Source organism: Somniosus microcephalus, chromosome 5 (assembly GCF_052327205.1).
Source record: "Somniosus microcephalus isolate GS21.2 chromosome 5, FLI_Smic_1.0, whole genome shotgun sequence".
Lineage (NCBI taxonomy): Eukaryota > Metazoa > Chordata > Chondrichthyes > Squaliformes > Somniosidae > Somniosus > Somniosus microcephalus.
In genome coordinates, this window is record NC_140991.1 from 43,590,752 (window position 1) to 43,605,586 (window position 14,835).

The 14,835-nt window shown below is 42.9% G+C and overlaps 1 protein-coding gene across 10 annotated transcripts in view; it reads right to left on the reverse strand.

The window, feature by feature from the left end:
- Positions 1-14,835, reverse strand: part of LOC147117016 (disco-interacting protein 2 homolog C) — a 597,563-nt gene that overhangs the window by 365,344 nt on the left and 217,384 nt on the right. The gene's annotated exons all lie outside the window — the stretch shown is intronic.

The following is a 14,835-nucleotide window of genomic DNA, read 5'->3' on the forward strand; positions in this document are numbered from 1 at the left end:
TGATACAAAATATTCATTCAGTGTTTTTGCCATCTCCATATTTCCCACCACTAATTTCCTGGTCTCATCCTCTAAGGGACCAACATTTACTTTAGCCACCCTTTTTCTTTTTATATAACTATAAAAACTCTTACTATCTGTTTTTATATTTTTTGCCAATTTACTTTCATAATCCATCTTCCCTTTCTTAATCAATCTTTTTGTTATTTTTTGCTGTATTTTAAAGTTTTCCCAATCCTCTATCCTCCCACTAGATTTGGCTACCTTATATGCCCTTGTTTTTAGTCGAATACTATCCTTAATTTCTTTACTTAGCCACAGATGGCTGTCTTTTCTTTTACACCTTTTTCTTCAGTGGAATATATTTTTTTTCGAAGTTGTAAAATAACTCCTTAAATGTACACCACTGATCATGTATCGTCTTACCCTTTAATCTATTTTCCCAATCCACTCTACTCAATTCCGCTCTCATACCGTCATAGTCTCCTTTATTCAAGCTTAGCATGCTTGTTTGAGATCCAACCTTCTCACCCTCTAATTGAATATGGAATTCAACCATGTTATGGTCACTCATTCCAAGGGGATCCTTTACTAGGACATTTTTAATTAATCCTGTCTCGTTACACAGGACCAGATCTAAGGTTGCTTGCCCCCTGGTCGGTTCAGTTACATACTGCTCAAGAAATTCCCTAAAACTAAGTCTAGAACCGCCCCCTGCCTTGTTGGGTTTGCTACATACTGGCTAAAAAAGTTCTCCTGGATGCATTTTAGGAATTCCACACCCTCTATACCCTTCACACTAATTTTATCCCAATTAATATTGGGGTAGTTGAAATCCCCTATTATTACTGCCCTATAGTTTTTGCACTTCTCAGAAATTTGTTTGCATATTTGTTCTTCTATCTCCCTCTCACTGTTTGGGGGTCTGTAATACACTCCCAGCAGTGTGATCGCCCCTTTTTTGTTTTTCAATTCAACCCATATGGCCTCGTTTGATGATCCCTCCAACATATCATCCCTCCTCACAGCAGTAATAGTTTCTTTAATCAATACCGTGACCCCCCCCTCCCTTTTTACCTCCCTCTCTATCCCGTCTGAAAATCCTGTAACCAGGAATGTTGAGCTGCCATACCTGCCCCTCTTTCAGCCACGTCTCTGTAATAGCTATATCATCATAGTCCCAAGTATCTACCTGTGCCCTAAGCTCATCTGCCTTGTTCGTTATACTCCTTGCATTGAAGTATATACCATTTAGTACAGGCAAACCTCCTTGTTGACTACTATCTAGCCCTAGATTCCTCTGTCCTTTCAATTTACTTTCTAGGTTTTTGTTTTACAATTCCAGTTTTTCTTCCCTCCCTACTGACTCTATTCTTAGGTTCCCATCCCCCTGCCAAGCTAGTTTAAACCCTCCCCAACAGCACGAGCAAACCCTCCCACGAGGATATTCCCATTAAGGTGCAACCAGTCTGGCTTGTAGAGGTCCCACCTCCACCAGAAACGGTTCTAATTCCTCAGGAATCTAAAGCCCTCCATCTCTCCAGCCACGCATTCATCTGCTCTATCTTCCTATCTCTGTACTTGCTAGCACGTGGCACTGGTAGTAATCCTGAGATTACTACCTTTGAGGTCCTGCTTTTTAACCTCTTTCTTAGCTCCCTAAACTCTGCCTGCAGGACCTCAGCCCTCTTCCTACCCATGTCGTTGGTACCGATATGGACCACTACCTCTGGCTGTTCACCCTCCCCCCTCAGAATGCCCTGCAGCCGTTCAGTGACATCCTTGACCCTGGAACCAGGGAGGCAACATACCATCCTGGAGTCACGTCTGTGACCGCAGAAATGCCTGTCTGCTCCCCTAATTATTGAATCCCCTAGCACTATTGCTCTCCCTCTCCTCTCTCTCCCACCCACCCCCCCCAACCACTGTGCAGCTGAGCCTTCCATGGTGCTGTGGATTTGGCTCTGGCTGCACTCCCCAGAGGAACCATCGCCCTCACTAGTACTCCGCACTGAATACTGGTTGGTGAGCGAGATGGGCTCAGGGGACTCCTGCTCTACTGCCTGGTCCTCCTCTTCTGTCTGACAGTCACCCATTCCCTCTCCGCATGCACATTCTTAAGCTGCGGGGTGACCACCTCCCGAAACGTGCTATCCACGGAGCAGGCTCGAAGGGCCAAATGGCCTACTCCTGCTCCTATGTTTCTATGTTTCTTCCCACTCCCACAGTTGGCGCAGGATATTCAACTTTCACTTTCAGAGTACTCACATGTATTTTAGCAATAAAACTTAAAACAGGATATGCACAATATTAAAAACAAAAAAAAGCTGGCAGTCTTTAATACACTCCGGATATGGCAGTGTTATCTTTGAGTTCAAGAAATAGCATTGCCAGAAATTCACTGAAATGGCACGGCAGTATTTAACAAAGACACTGTTAATCATGCATGGACCTAGATAGATCTTGCTTGATTTTAAATCGCAGTCACTGCTTCAAATCAAGCAATTTCCCCCAGTCAGAAAAAGAAATGACTGATATGCATCAGATTCATAACTTAATTCCAAATTGTATTTCACTGTTTGAAGACTTATTGTATTACTTATATAATACATCACAAAAGAACTCTCCCCTCCCTTCCCCAAAAAACACACAAACTGTGCTGTTCACTGTTAAAAATTTCTCTTCACCCATTAGCTAGAATGCTGAAAACAATTAAATTTACCTCCTGCCAGATACAAATGCAAGACGGATGTTCAGATTATGAAGAACAGTAGTACTTGGTGAAACATTTATTTGCATCAATAATACCTTTCCACTCTCCAGCTCCTAATCATTTAGACAGGATGGGGATAAAAAGCATTTATCTGTAAAATAAGTCCTTACAGGACATTTTATGGATATTTATTTCTCAGTATAAAAGGCAAGTGGAATTAAAGAGGATCCGTTCATTTTTACAGAGCATCTGCAAAGGATCCCATTAAGTTGTGGAATGCTGTTTCCCTATCTAAGGAAAGGATTAATTAGACTGTCTTGAAGTCTGAATATTGTAATCGCGGTTAGAAGAATGAAAGTGTAATCATAACACAAGCTTGCTTTATTTTACATACATGTATGTTTAATATAGACGCAATGACCACTGAGCTGTTGAATTAAGACTGACCTTAAGCGATGGTCAATAAACCATTTCTAATACAATAAACCTAATTAAAAGTGGAGAGCTTTAATTAGTTGATAAGTTCTGCAGAAGGGCCTACTTCACCCTTTACAGAAACCGGGGATTGGTACTAAAGTTAGAAGGTAACAAAGTTGGGGCGTTGTTCCGGTCTATGGAAAAAGAACTTGCTGAAACTGAAGTTATTAAACAGATCAGGCAGAAAAGCTCCCTTTGTTCAGAAGGACTTGAAGCCTGACTCAATAATGAACACCTACCTGAGAAAGACCATAGATCTGTGTGTAGAGCCAGATGATGTAGGCGGGGTTTTAAATGAATTTTTTGCATCTGTGTTCACTATGGAGAGAGACGATGCAGACATAGAAATCGGGCAAGGGGACTGTGACATACTTGAACATATTAGCATCGAGAGGGAGGAGATGCTAGCGGTTTTAGCAGGCCAAAAAGTGGATAAATCCCCAGGCCCGGACGAGATGTATCCCAGGCTGCTGTGGGAGGCAAAGGAGGAGATTGCAGGGGCTCTGACACAAATTTTCAGAACCTCTCTGGCCACAGGGGATGTACCAGAGGACTGGAGAACAGCTAATGTAGTACCATTATACAAGAAGGGTAGCAGGGATAAACCAGGGAATTACAGGCCAGTGAGCCTAACATCTGTGGTAGGGAAATTATTGGAAAAAATTCTGAGGGACAAAATTAGTCTCCACTTGGAGAGGCAAGGATTAATCGGGGATAGTCAGCATGGCTTTGTCAAGGGTAAATCATGTCTGACAAATCTGATTGAATTTTTCGAGGGGGTGACTAGGGGGGTGGATGAGGGAAATGCTGTGGATGTGGTTTACATGGACTTCAGTAAAGCTTTTGACAAAGTCCCGCATAGGAGACTGGTCAAGAAGGTAAGAGCCCATGGGATCCAGGGTGCCATGGCGCGTTGGATCCTAAACTGGCTGAGTGGCAGGAGGCAGAGGGTGATGGTCGAAGGATGCTTTTGTGACTGGAAGCCTGTGTCCAGTGGGGTACCTCAGGGATCGGTGCTGGGTCCCTTGTTGTTTGTGATCTACATAAATGATTTGGATGAGAATGTAAAAGGTATGATCAGTAAGTTCGCAGATGACACGAAAATTGGTGGGGTGGTAAATTGCGAGGAGGAAAGCCTCAGGCTACAGGACGATATACACGGATTGGTCAGATGGGCGGAAAAGTGGCAAATGGAATTTAACCCTGAAAAGTGCGAGGTGATGCATTTTGGACGGACAAATAAGGCAAGGGAATACACAATGAGTGGTAGGACCCTAGGAAGTACAGAGGGTCAGAGGGACCTTGGTGTACATGTACATAGATCTCTGAAGGCAGCGGAACAGGTAGATAAGGTGGTTAAAAAGGCATATGGGATACTTATATTCTATGCCTCGGCTAATGAAGGCAAGAGCAGGGAGGTTATGATGGAGCTGTACAAAACGCTGGTGAGGCCACAGCTGGAGTACTGTGTGCAGTTCTGGTCGCCTCACTATAGGAAGGATGTGATTGCTTTGGAGAGGGTGCAGAGAAGATTCACCAGGATGTTACCTGGGATGGAGCGCCTCAGCTATGAAGAAAGACTAAACAGGCTGGGGTTGTTTTCCTTGGAGCAAAGAAGGCTGAGGGGGGGACCTGATTGAGGTGTACAAAATGATGAGGGGCATAGATAGGGTAAAGAGGAACTTTTCCCCTTAGTAGGGGGGTCAATAACAAGGGGGCATAGATTCAGGGTAAGGGGCAGGAGATTTAGAGGGGATTTGAGGAGGAACTTTTTCACCCAGAGGGTGGTTGGGATCTGGAACTCACTGCCTGAAAGGGTGGTAGAGGCAGGAACCCTCACAACATTCAAGAAGCATTTGGATGAGCACTTGAAATGCCATTGCATACAAGGCTATGGACCAAATGCTGGAAAATGGGATTAGACAGGACAGGGGTGGATGGGCGGCGCGGACACGATGGGCTGAAGGGCCTCTTTCTGTGCTGTAAAACTCTATGACTCTATGATCTGGAAAGTTAGGGAGTGCAGCAAGTTAGGGAGCACAAATTTATGGCTGCAAGGACAAGACAATCAAATCAGTGCTGAATGATAACTATGTAATGTAATTATGAAACGTGCGAATTGTCACTTAGAAGGGTTAGAAAAAAGGTATAAAAACGGAGGGCTGGACTTTCCCTGCGGAGGCGGGATGGCGGCGGGAGAGCTGGTTGGTGGGTTCTGGTCCCGCTCCAGTCTGCAGCCGCTCTCTGAAATGATTTTCCGTAGATTGGCCTGGTTAAGCCTGCCCTGCGGGGCTCATGGCCAATTAATAGGAAGCGGTCGGATGATGTCATTTGGTGACGCGTCATCAGCCAGTTTCCTTAAAGGGACCATGGCCACATTGATTTTGACAGTTGTGCTGTCAGTGTTCTGCAGCATTGAGGTGCTGTAAACACTGACAAGCACTGCACAAAGGTGCACGTCTGCACCCAGGCTCACGCATGACTCGCTCCATATGCTTATGGAGAGAATCACATCATGCAGGGAGGTTCTCTTCCCTTTCCATGGGCAAAAGAGGCCTCCACAGGAGACCAATGCAGTCTGGTTGCACATTGCACAGGAGGACACAAGCAGGGATGTCGTCAGGAGTCCCTGTCTGCAGTGGCGCCATCCTTTCAATGATCTCAGTGGCTCACGAAACGTTACTGCAAAACCACACTCAAACTCACCCTGCTGTTCCACTCAACACATCCCCATCACTCTGCCTTCCCTACCCTACTCCTGCACATCCTTACTCACACCAACTTACCTTGCACCTCCACCCAACCCTCTCTATCTACATCATCACTTCCCCATCTCACTAGCCACCCCTCACAATCACCCTCATCCTACTGCAAGCATACCAACTAACAACACACAAGGGTAGGCACTTGAGAGGTTTAGCCAATGTTCATGTGAAGTTTCTGTTAATGTGTTGTCATACAATGAAATCTATATTTTCAACACTTCACCTTATTGGACAGATCTGTGCACACCTTGAGAAGTGTCTTACTGAGTTCCAGTGAATGCTGAGACATAACTGCCCCCCCCCCCTCCCGCCCCTGCTATTGTGATGAGTGTGAAAGGAATGGCTTGGACATTAAAGGGATGCTTTATGGTGCTGGTGTGGGGTGGTGTCAACCTTGCGTAACATGTGGCAGCCAAGGTGTACAGCGTCAAGTGAAGTAAATGTGGCCATGGTGATGCCATCGCTGGCCTCCCGGGCAGCAAGGTTGTCAGGGGCTGATGCCCTGTGTCGCATCAGGTGATGGCGGAGAAGGTTGATGATGTTGTTGGTGATGTTGGTGTGCCTGCTGATGTTGGTGTTGGGGCTGATGTTGGTGTGCCTGCTGATGTTGGTGTTGGGGCTGATCGTGGAGGGATTCAGAGGAGCAAGGTGTGATTTTTTTCAAGGGCTGGAATAGATGGCAGCTGCAGTGGAGATGACAGAAGCGATCTGTCAATGGTGAGAGGTTGTTCCAATGAGGTGCCACTGGAGAGAGTTAGCTCTAAACAATTGCAAGCTAAAGAAATCTCTAGATGTCTTACAAATGCAGTAACCAACAGTTTCTGAGCTCTGAAACTTTACAGCTGTAACATGGCATCCTTTACACCACTTCTGCAGCTGTCAGCTTATCAGGTAAATCAGAGCAGACTCAACTCACGCCAGGGTGAGCTGGCGTGTTCCCCGAACAGCGGGTAATGCGTGGGAGAGCACATAAAATTACACGGTAGGCTCAAAATAGCATTAAATTGGCTGTTAACAAGCCATTTAATGAGCTCAATTGTCTCCCCTGCTGCTTGGTGTCGGGTCAGTTCTGCGCAGACAGACCCAACACAAGGGAGAATCGCATGCGATTTTGACAGCGGACCCACCTCCAAACCCACACCTTGAGCGCTGGCAAAATCCAGCCCTGAGTGTTCGAACAGATACTTTGGAATTCGATTAAGTTCTGACCAACCTTGATTCTTAAAACATTGCTTATTCAACCAAATAACCAACTAAACAAACTCACAGCATGACCAACTATTTAAATAATTCAACATTTGTTGATGTTCGGATAGTGCACACAACAATCAATGGAGCATATATTCTCCAAGAGGAAGCTTAACATCAGTGGAGTGTCTCCACTTCCATGACATGACAGCCCACTGTATTCCAGACAAACCCTTCAATGAATGGATTATCTGTAGTAAGTGCAGCTTGATTTATAATCTAAAGGCTGTGGGATACACAAAGGGTTTAAGCACTTTACACTGGAAGTACTTTGCTTGCAGGAGCATTTCATGCACATTAGCGGGTGTGTAGTAACAAGGTTAGTTCGAGAGAGTAGCAAATATGCCAGGTTCCAAACTTGATCCAATATCTGATAAAATTAACTAAAGAGTGAAGTTTGTTTAAAAGCTGCTCAAGTAGTTCGAAGTTATTAACACAAAACACAATTGTCTAAAAACCTAACATTTTAATGTAAACACTCAATTCTTGCACAGCAAGGGGAATTGAACAGAACTGGTTAAACTGGTACAGACGGACTGCGTTTTGTTATTCAAATGATCTAATCTGCATAATTTATTCAACCATAAAGGCTAAATTCCTTAGCAAAATACTGCGGATGCTGGAAATCTGAAATAACAACAGAAAATGCTGGAAGCACTCAGCAGGCCAGGCAGCATCCGTGGAGAGGGAAACAGAGTTAACGTTTCAGGTCTGGGACCTTTCATCAGAACTGGAAAAAGCTGGAGATGTAACAGATATTAAGCAGGTGCAGAGACAGTGGGGGGAGGGGAGGAAGGAATTGAAGGAACATACTGTGCTTATGTAAGAGGCAGGAAAAATAAAATGTTGCAAATGGGAATGGCAAAATCATACAGCATGAAAAATGGGGGCAGGGATTATAGTTTGAAATTGTTGAACTCAATGTTGAGTCCAGAGGGCTGTAAAGTGCCCAATCGAAAGATGAGGTGCTGTTCCTCGAGCTTACGTTGAGCTTCATTGGAACAATGTAATAGGCCGAGGACAGAGAGATCAGAGCGGGAGTGAAGCAGAGAATTAAAGTGGCAGGCGACTGGAAGCTCAGGGTCACCCTTACGGACTGAACGGAGGTGTTCCGCAAAGCGGTCGCCCAATCTGCGTTTGGTCTCCCCAATGTAGAGGAGACCGCATCGTGAGCAGCGAATACAGTATACTAAATTGTAAGTACAACAAGTAAATCGGTGTTTCACCTGGAAGGGGTGTTTGGGGCCCTGGACACTGGAAAAAGGTAATGGACCTATTAAATCATCATAGGTGCAGGTAGCAAAGCCTCTTGACTGCACTGTTAAAAAGGTTTTTTTTAATATAAAGTTTACGGTATGGTCATGAAACAGAAATTTAACCTAGGTCTGTAGAAAACAATCACAAAGCTTCATCCTCCAAATATATTAAAACCAAACTAACAATGTAAACAAATGATAGCCCTGACTTCAGGCATAAGCTGCGCACAAGCAGTAAGCCATTAGGTTTACCCAACATGTGTAGAATCCATGAATCTCCTATACATTTGGATAAATACTGAATTCAATAGCATACCGTCATGCGTCAGTGGTAGCACATCTGCCTCTGAGCCAGTAGTTTGTGGGTTCTCGCCTCACTCCAGGACTTTAGTCTAACGCTTCAATGCACTACTGAGGGACTGCTGCACTGTTGGAGGATCATCCTTTGGATGAGGTTAAACAAATTCTCCATTATAGAACAGAATCACAGATTTTTAAAGCGCAGAAGGTCCACTGCAATGTGCCGCCTCTTTCCAAGAGCTAGCCACTTAATCCTATTCATAAAATCGTACAGCACATAAGGAGGCCATTCAGTCCAACATGCCTCTGCCAGCTCTTTGAAAGAGCTACCTACTTAAATCCACTCCCCTGCCCTTTCACTATATTCTTTAATTTGTTTTCTTTTTCAAGTATTTATCTGAACGACTGGTTTTGATTTGACAGAACATTTCCTGACTTTGTTATAAACTCTACTTTTTTGGTCTGGTAAAGCTTTAGAAAATAGCTATTGTTGTCTATTTGCCATTTGCCCAGCATCTTTCAAAGATTGGAATGTAACTGCAAATAATGAATCAAAATGCCTACTCACCTCATACTGTACCAAAGTACGTTTTTTGACAACAAAATGGCCACCTGGCCTACATCTCCATCAATTACTTTTCAGGTTTGAATTTCCCCCACCGCCCCACAAGACAGCTGACTGTTAATAGCCATGAAGGAAAAAAAAAATCATATTGTTGCAAAAGCTTATGGTACCTTTTAATAAGAAAAGAACAGACAAAAAAATTAAGATAATAAATTTTTAATTTTGGTCATCAAAAACCATCTGCCACATCAAAAACTGAACTCAATTGCTGGCAGCTGTATTACATTGATTTTTTTTTGTTGTGGGCCTGCGTGTTGCAGCCTAGTAACGGCAGCAGGTGCACCGCCACTTATGGTAAAAAGTTGAAACGCGACTGCCGGCATAAATGTCATCTCACTTAAATCTTTGTTTGGCTATGCACACCTCAATGAGTTCCTCCTATCAAAACACATACAAAATCGTTCAGTAAATTGTTACATCAGCATCATTAAGCTACATATGGATTTTTGTTGCGCACATCCAACATTTTAGTTTAAGAGTTTCACAATAGAAAATGTGGTGGTTTAGGCATTGCTCTTTGCCTTCTGATGGGATGACAACTAGTGTATTCATTCAGAATTCTCGAATTTAAGGGCAGCACAGTGATGTAGTAGCACGTGCAGCATTTAGATTAACCCCCTCAAGCTCTCAATCTCTATCTGAGGCAGCATGGAATGAAGGTTGGGTCAAGAGCAATGGGGCAGAGACCTGCAATCAGGCCACTTGCCTCTCCTTGCAGTTGGGGAACAGTGTAAGGTACTGGAGAAGGGGAGGCAGCAACCTGGAGGAAGAGGAGAGAAATAGAACTGACAGTCTAACTAGATTATAATTATGTATGTGGGATGAATCCCAATCCAGGAAAATAAGTCGGGGTTGGGACGGATCTAGAGAGCCAGGCGGAAGTCCCATCTCGCCTCACCCCACCAGAACTCTGCCCTGAAGAGGAGAATCCTGGCAAGCACTTAAGGAATATAATGCTAGAATACCAAAAGTGCACCAATAACAAGAGTCAAAAATAATGAGAGAAGTGTTGGTGTTCAAGTTGATTAGATGTTATGCTAAACCTTTAAATGGGATTAAAGATACAAAATTGGTTAAGTGACAGAAAGCAGAGAGTAGTGGTGAACAGTTGTTTTTCAGACTGGAGGGAAGTATACAGTGGTGTTCCCCAGGGGTCGGTATTAGGACCACTGCTCTTTTTGATATATATTAATGACCTGGATTTGGGTATACAGGGCACAATTTCAAAGTTTACAGATGACACTAAACTCAAAAATGTTGTAAACAATGAGGAGTATCGTAATAGACTTCAGCAGGACATAGACAGACTGGTGAAATGGGCAGGCACTTAGCAGATGAATTTTAAGCCAGATAAATTTTAACACAGTGAAGTTATACATTTTGGGAGGCAGAATGAGGAGAAGTAATATGAACCAAATTGTACCATTTTAAAGGGAGCACAGGGAGAGACGCACCTGGGGGTGTATGTACAAAAATCTTTGACGGTGGCAGAACAAGTTGAGAAGGCTGTTAAAAAAGCATATGGAATCCTTGGTTTTATTAATTTAGTACAACAGCAAGGAAGTTATGCTAAACCTTGATAAAACACTGGTTAGGCCTCAGCTGGAGTATTGTGTTCAATTCTGGGCACAACACTTTAGTAAGGATGTCAAGGCTTTAGAGAGGGTGCAGAAGAGATTTACTAGAATGGTACCAGGGATGAGGGACTTCAGTTATGTGGAGAGACTGAAGAAGCTGGGGTTGTTCTCCTCAGAGCAGAGAAGGTTAAGAGGAGATTTGGTAGGTGTTCAAAATTATGAATGGTTTTTGATAGAGTAAATAAGGAGAAACTGTTTCCAGCGGCAGAAGGGTGGGTAACCACAGGACACAGATTTAAGGTGATTGGTAAAAGAACCAGAGGTGACATGAGGAAACATTTTTTTTTTTTGCATAGCAAGTTGTTGCGATCTGGAATGCACTGTCTGAAAGGGCAGTGGAAGCAGATTCAATAGTAACATTTGAAAGAGAATTGAATAAATACTTGAAGGAAAAGAATTTACAGGGCTATGGGGAAAAGAGCAGGGGAGTAGGACTAATTGGACAGCTCTAGCAAAGAGCCAGCACAGGCATGATGGGCCGAATGGCCTCCTTCTGTGCTGTATCATTCTTTATCAAAATTAGATCATTGACTTTCTGCAGCATTCTTGTGTCACTGAATCTTACTCGCTAAATTAAGATGACAAATGATCAGCCCCATAGAATGCTGACAAATGGGGTCAGCCCTGGGTTCCTCATGCAATAAGAGTTCCAGTTGACCTCCGCAGTCTCACTGTGGTGAAGCTGGGAAAGATTATTCTTTCTGTGCTCTTACTGCACAACTCTTAGTAGCCATCTAAACAGTTGCATTAGTGGAGGCCTACCTGCGATTTTGTTCAGGGAAATACTCTCCTAAAAAAAAAATGGCTAAATAGTATTTAGGGCAGTTGATGCACTCACCATATGATGCTTCTGTTCATGAGAGAACAATAGTCATCTGTTATTGCAGTGAACTGACAGTATCCTAAACATAATTAAAAATGAACCGCTCTTAATTTTTGTAAGAGCTAGATAGCTAAAAAAAAATAGAATTCACCACAAAGATTTAAATAGTTCCACTTGTGGGGTAGTACAAAACTAGGGACCATAAATATAAGAATCACTAACAAATCCAATAAGGAATTCAGGAGAAACTTCTTTACCCAGAGAGAGAGATTAAAATGTGGAACTTGCTACTGCATGGAGTGGTTGAAGTGAATAGTGTTGAGTCTGTGTTTTCTAAATGTAGTTATGCTGAATAACTGTACACAGACAACAGAATACTTAAACAGGTCTTTAGTAATTGAGGGTCAGGGCTGAACTGAAATACAAACTGCTCCACAGGGTTTATATACCGGTGTGGTCACCACCAATACAACAATATACAGGAGCCATCAGAAAGTAGTTCATCACCTTAAGGTAGTCTCTTAAGGTGGTACAGGTTACATACACTACAAATAGCATTGATGGATTTAAGGGGAAGCTAGATAAGTACATGAGGGAGAAAGGAATAGAAGGATATGCTGATAGGGTGAGATGAAGTAGGTGGGGGGGGGCGCGGGGAAGGGAGGAGGCTCGTGTGGAGTACAGTTGGGCCGAATGGCCTGTTTCTGTGCTATAATTTCTATGTAATTCTATGTAAATGAATACAGTGGAAAGCAGCAATATTGTGTTTAATATCACAATATAAATCAATTATCTTCATGTTTTTAAATTACAAGGGATGAGCATTGAAGGCTTAGATGCACATTCTGTCCAAGTTTCTGGTCTTCTCAAACAGAATGCAATTCTCAGTAACAGCAGGAAACGCTGGAAAAACTCAGCAGGCCAGGCAGCATCAGTGGAGAGAGAAACAGAGTTAACGTTTCAGGTCGATGACCCTTCATCAGACGAAAGGTCATCAACCTGAAACGTTAACTCTGTTTCTCTCTCCACCAATGCTGCCTGGCCTGCTGAGTTTTTCCAGCGTTTCCTGTTGTTATTTCGGATTGCCAGCATCCGCAGTATTTTGCTATCGTAGAATGCAATTCTAGGTTGTACAGTAATTGAAATCTGTGAGCTGCAATACAAAACAGTTGATTCTTACTCACGGTGTAGATGACATTACTTGAATAGGCCCATCGTTAGCCTGATAAAATTAATTATTGCCATTATTTTTCCACATTTGTAAACAAAAAGTACACAATATCCTCAGAGTCATCCATCAGGTTTACAGCTCAAGATGTTCAACTTAGATGTAAATTTTGAAAGTTAACATAACAAAGAGGATCTCGATAGTTCATGCTGCAGTAGATGTTGATCTGTAAACCTTCCAAGTGGGCAATATGGTGGTTCTGGGGTGGGTTATGGAGCAGGCCGTCTGAGAATTCAATCATCAGATTAAGCCCTCTCGAACCTCAACATCCTTTCAAAATTTCAGTAAAACAAAAGCAAACTTGCTGACCCGACCTCTGACCCAAGTTGAACCATTCATTCAATTTTTAACCCCCAGCACCATCAATGCTTAGATTACAGAACTAAGCAAACATTCACATCTTAGTCTCAGTTACATGGCATATGGATTGTGACAATAAACTGACAGGCAAATCAACTCCCAAGCAAGCTCCATTCTCCCTCTCATTAACTCCTCTGTCACTTTACCCTCAGAAAAATATTCATCAGATCCCCCAAGTGTCGTCTTAAACTACCAAAATATACAGGGGTGTTTTTCCAAAGCTATTAACAAGTTCGCAAGAATCTACTATTCTGTACATGTACAGGTAGTATGGTTTTCTCAACATATCATGGCAACGCTTAGCTTGGTTATCAAAATTCAGAAACCATAGAAATAGTTTAAAATTGTAAGAATATAGTTACGGCACTCTGAACTCGCTCAATGATAAATGGCAACAGTGGAGCCTTTTTTTTTTTAAAGCTACCAATTCTGGAAACTTAAAGAACAACAGAAAAGGCAGGAAATCAATAGGTCTATTAGCATCTGTAAAGAGAAAAGATGGTTTAACATTTCGAGTATAGACTCTATCAGAACGAGTTCGGACATAACATCTACTCCTGAAATCTTAACTAACCTGTTGTGTATTTCCTGTTTTTGGTTTTTTTCCCCCCCCCCGCCATAAGTAAAAGCTGCTTGGGAATAACACCCCCTCTGATTATCCTTCTCTTCCTATGGGGAAGCATCAGGCTTCTTAATACGTACACCTGCCCCACAGCATCAAGCACATGGGAGAAAGTAAAGCCACCTCCCACCAATGCTGGAGTGAAGTGAGTGAGTGAGTGAGTGAGTGCGTGCGAGTGGGTGAGTGAGAGCGGGTGAGTGAGTGCAGTGTGGGTGTACACAAACATTAATTCACCTCACACTGGAGACCATCTGCTCAACAATACAAAAATGCCAACATTAGCTATTTTGCATCTATACATTTTTATGTTAAGAGAAAGAAAAGCCAAGGCCAAGAGATAGTCCCTCTTTCAAAAAGCTGCGCGGCTTGCCAACAGAACTGAAGGGAAAGTTTATTTCTGGATTGGCAAAAACAGATCATTCTAAATGATTAAGTACTTCCAGCACTGCAGACAAAACACCCTGCATTCCGGTTTCCATGCATGTTGCTTAAACAGGAAGCAAGAAGCAAGCTCCAAGTTAATTATTGTGAATGAGAAAACCTTATAGCGTCTTTTACTTCAGATAAAGCAAACACTTGCTTTTTATATTTATTTTTGCCGGCTTCTCAAAAAAAAAAGAGATGGAAAGATTTTCCAACAGAGAGTTTTAAAATCAGTACAGGAAACTGTGTGTTATCCGGAGGCTAAATGTCCGGCAAGCTCGAGCCACCGGCAAAAATCAGGAGCCGTTTTGTTAGGTGGCTTTTTTTTTCCAACAGTCAGGCTCTGCAAAGTCTCTGT